The sequence below is a fragment of the Podarcis muralis genome, chromosome 17 (genome assembly GCF_964188315.1).
Source record: "Podarcis muralis chromosome 17, rPodMur119.hap1.1, whole genome shotgun sequence".
Lineage (NCBI taxonomy): Eukaryota > Metazoa > Chordata > Lepidosauria > Squamata > Lacertidae > Podarcis > Podarcis muralis.
The window spans coordinates 22,922,745-22,927,836 of record NC_135671.1 but is presented as its reverse complement, the minus strand read 5'-3'; positions in this window follow the sequence as shown (position 1 = coordinate 22,927,836).

Here is a 5,092-nt window from a genome sequence, read left to right as displayed (position 1 = left end):
TGCGAGGGCTGTTGTTGTTTTTAATGGCAAATTTGCTGCAGAAATATGGAGGACTGAATTTAAGAATGGAGAAATCAATTCCTTGTATACACCCTGTTCCACGAGAGACCATTTTAGATGTGTGGGTTAAGAACAGAAAAGCACTGATCGATGTCCTGCAATTCTAACCCCCTTTAAAACCTCGTTCATTTATTTTGTCTGAAAACGGAATACACTGTATGTACTGACTGGCTGCAAATCAAATGAACATGCACGTATATTTCTGTGCATCCATCACAGGAGACACAGAATTTTCGGGAACTTTAGATGTGGGGAGGGGGAGCGATGGCTTGTGTAAACAAACAACTTGGTGGTGAATGAGCAGAGCTATACACCGCATGAAGCCAGCAGGGTTATGTGAATGAAAAGAGCGTCATTCACTCTCCTTGGCGGTGAGATCATTGCCTTCTAAATTTATCAGTTTTCGTTGGGGGAGTTGGATTCAGTTCACAAGACGGGGATGCCAGGGAATAAGGCAGTCGGAGTTGGGTTACAGTGAAGGGGACTTGGAAGTCTTTGGTACCCTGCCGATCATTAACAAGATGATACAGCATGTCTCCCAGAAAGGAACAGCAGGGGAACGGGAAGTTCTTAACATCCAGACATGTGACAGTCTGTTGAGAGATACGCCAAGTGCACTTGACCCCTAGAGAGAAAAGCCTGCAGAACTATGGAGTGCCTTGGGGTCCTCTTAGCTGCCGTTTGCAACCACCACAAAGTCCCAAGGCACATACTGACAAATGGTCAGGGACCACAGCTGCCCTGGTTGCAAGGCCTTGAGCAAACACGCAGTCACCCAGACAAGAATGCCTTTGCACATAGTCAGATAAATGTGTAAACTTCCTGAGCTGAAGTTTAGGGCCCTGCCCAGGACTGGAAATTTCACGCTCCCATCTCTGTTAGTCATTTCTCTCTGTTCCTCCACCAATCTAGTTTACATGATCAGCTGTCAGCCAGCACTCAATCACACCGATCAAAGTCTGAGTTAACTCTTCATTGCGTGGCAAGACCCCTCCCCCTTTGTGAAATGAAGACACAGGACACTTTATTTAAAGTTAATGGGCGTAAAAGTCCACAACTTTATTGATTACAGAAATTGAGAGGTATTGGCCTTAGGCATTGGTTCCTATCGACTACCCGGCTTCAGCCCAATTGCATGAAGACCGGGAAGGGTTAACCACCAGCCAGGGGAGTCCTGCTGAAGTACGCCAACTAGGATCCCCCGGGTGTCACCGCTCGGGGGCGTGCCTTAGGCCCACACCTCCATAGGCTTCGGACAGGGCAGCGCCCCCCAGAGTCCTTTACCGGACTAACCTTTGCTTTGGGGGAAGGTGATGGCACTTCCTCCCCCCTTCATTTGCATAACAATTAACCCCTGCCAATGCCTAACCACCAATACCGGGAAAGTTGTGACGTTTGCTACGAGGTAAGCGAAAAAACCAAATGGCTGGAAATTTGCCAGATGGAAAAATTCCTACCAGGCCCCTTGCGGCGACCAACTGGAGTTCATAGCAAGGTCAGGAAGCTAAACCTAAGGGAAGGCAGGGTGAGAAACCGCAGCAGCTGGAACGGGGAAGAGAGGAAAGTCCCCGGGTGCGCCAGCCTTAAATGTGCTAGGCCATGCCTCCCCGGCCCACCGATTGGCTGGCCGGGGCAGTGACGCGCCCAAGGATTCCCCTACTCTCGCGGGGGCTGAGAGCCAGCCCCCGCGTGCATGGGGAGGGGGTCGGCCCGCAACCCCACCTCCTCTCCAGCTCGGAAGTGGCTTTAGCAAAAGCACAATCTCCGCACACTTAGCTGAGGCTCAGGCCTAACGAGCACAGCAGCTCATCCCCAGTAGGTCTGGCTCCATGAATCAGCTGCCAAGACTGAAAGTTCCTGCCTCCCCACTGCCATCTATGTCCCCTCGTCTCCAGGGCTTTCCCCAAGCAAGTGGAGACTGCATCTGCATGCAGTCTGCCTCTGCTCTGCCCTTTTCAGCTCTCTTCAGGTTCTGGGAGACAAAGCGGGAGGGAAGCTTGTTATAGCAGGAAGGGGAGACCCCTGTGACTCTTCACCAGCCTGACTCATCTCTGCCTCTTGGCTTTCCTCCTCCCACCCTCTTGCTTCAGCTTCTGCCTCTGATTCTGGACTGCTCTCTGCCACCAACTCTTCCAGCTCACGAAGCCCTGTTATCTTTTCATCTTCTGACACCTTCTCTTCCCAGTCTTCTCCCTCTGGCCACTCATCATCGTCCCCCCCCCCACCAGTTCCCAGACTCTGAGCCTTCTTCACTTCGGGGTTCCCCAGCTGGTTCCTCCCACCCACTCTTCCAGTTTTTGACATCTGTTGTGATATGGAATCTCTCAGCCCTTCTGCATGTTGTGGAGCAAAGAGAATTTTTTTTCTTCCTCTCTCATAATTCTAGAACTTGGAGGCATTTACTGAAGCTGAAGGTTGTAAGATTCGGGAGAGATATGGAGGATAAGTCTATCAATGGCTTGATGGCTATATTTCCACCTCCACTTCTCTGAATATCAGTTGCTGAGAAGCCCAAATGACAGTGCTGTGGTGCTCAGGTCCTGATTTCAGGCTTCCGGTTTGCCACTGGGAGAACAGAATGGAGCAATGCGTGAATTAATAACAACAACATGTGAACATTATTGAGATTTCCAGGCACTTCCATCCCTGATCTCATCCTTTCCCACCCTAGTGCCTTCCGGTTGCTGCTTTTAACTTCCACCTTCCCTGACAGTTGCTCATGCTGGCTGGAGCTGATGGGAGTTGTGTTTCCCAGGTTGGGAAAAGCTGGCCTTTCCAATCTCACACCCTGTGTCCAAAAGCAGACCTCTCTAGGTGCTGTCTGGAAGCTCAGAAGCAGGGTCCAAAGGCAACAGTTCACCTACCTTGCCTGTCAAGGCCACTTCTGGGTCCCAGTAGGGATGAGGGCAACACATAAGGTTGAACATCTTCTGCATCTGGAATGGAAAACCTGCCGTCTTCTGGAAGTTGTAGAACTCCCAACTCCCATCAGCCTCAGTGAGCATGCCCAATGGTCAAGGATGGAGAGAATGTTAAGCTAACTTTGGAGGCCACAAGTTCCACAGCCCTGTTTGGCATCCTTCCAAACTGGCTGCTTTAGCCAAACACGGTGCTCTACATATATCTTTTAAAAATCCAGCTGGGTCTATACACCAGCGACAAAGCCTTTATCTCAATGTTATCTCATAAACACAGTGCTATAAACACTCTCTTGGATCCCGGAGGAGGACAAGCTGAAGCATCTCAGTGGCCATCATGTTTTGCCAGCGACCTTCCATGACACAAACCATTGCGCCAAGCAAAACGAGCGCGTTGTTTATTCTGAACCATATGTTGACTCAGCACGAAGCAGCACAAATATTTTTCTTGGCGAGCTCACTGCACTATGAAGCAGATGCTTCAAAACAATGTTCCTTTTTCCACACCAGCCTATGTCGAACAAGCCCAAGGGTTTACTTCTTGGACGGCAGTGTTTAAAAAGCGTTGGATAAAATATTATGGTATACTACATACTAGACGGTTTAGAAAGATAAGCAGGTTTTCGACATGAAAACAAGAATATATGGTTCAAACGATAATGAGCTCAGAACAAGATTCTGATTCAGGGCAGAGGAGTTTGTTTTGTTCTGTAGTGGGGAATCTCAGGCTCAGGAACTGAATGTGGCCCTCCAGGCCTCTCTGCCTGGCCCTTGCGACTCTTCCCAGGCTTCACCCCTCTGTGGCTGTTATCTTCCCCTCCTCAAATGTTTTTGCCTGGAAGTGTGCTAATGACTTTTGCTTGTGTAAGGTTAGGTGTGAGTGTCTGGAGGCAATTGGAGGGTGGATGGTGGCTAACGGATTGAGGTTGAATCCCAACAAGACAGAAGTATTGTTTCTGGGTCACAAGGGATGGGCAGGTGTGGGGGATTCCCTGGTCCCGAATGGAGTAACTGTGCCCCTAAAGGATCAGGTATGCAGCTTGGGAGTCATTTTGAAATCATAGATGTCCATGGAGGTGCAGGTCAATTCTGTGTCCAGGGCAGCTGTCTACCAGCTCCAAGCTGAGACCCTACCTGCCCACAGACTGTCTAGACAGAGTGGTGCATGTTCTGGTTATCTCCCGCTTGGACTACTGCAATGCGCTCTACGTGGGGCTACCTTTGAAGGTGACTCGGAAACTAAAACTAATCCAGAATGTGGCAGCTAGACTGGTGACTGGGAATGGCCGCCGAGACCATATAACACTGGTCCTAAAAGACCTACATTGGCTCCCAGCATGTTTCCAAGCACAATTCAAAGTGTTGGTGCTGATCTTTAAAGCCCTAAAATGGCCTCGGCCCAGTATACCTGAAGGAGCATCTCCACCCCCCATTGTCCAGCCTGAACACTGAGGTCCTCCTCCAAGAGTCTTCTGCTGGTTCCCTTACTATGAGAAGTGAAGTTACAGGGAACCAGGCAGAGGGCCTTATTGATAGTAGCACCCTCCCTGTGGAACGCCTTCCCATCAGATGTCAAGAAGATAAGTAACCATACAACCTTTAGAAGACATCTGAAGGCAACCCTGTATAGGGAAGTTTTCAATGTTTAATGTTTTGTTTTGTTGTGTTTTATATTCTGGAAGCCGCCCAGAGTGGCTGGGGCAACCCAGTCAGATGGGCAGGGTACAAATAATAAAATGATTATCTTTATTAGACAGGGAGATAGTTGTTCCAGACTATTCAATGAACTTCCTGGCTAAGCAAGGATTTGATCCTCAGTTAGCCACATCTGCTGCCAACAATCCAAACACCACAGTAATCAGTATTTCCACTCACAACATTCTCCTGTTGTATATATTTGTATTCAGACTTGGTGATGAAGGCCAAGGTTCTCTCTCCTACACTATAAACATTGCAGCCAATAATATGTGCCACTGGCTTCTTGACCTCCTCTGGGAGCAAGGGTTTTGCTCCATGATTCAGCCACAGATGGCTCTTTGGATGAGAAGGTGGTTAGATTGCCATTCAGAGTATAGCCAATCCTAGCACACTGTCAAATTATGCCCAGGAATGAG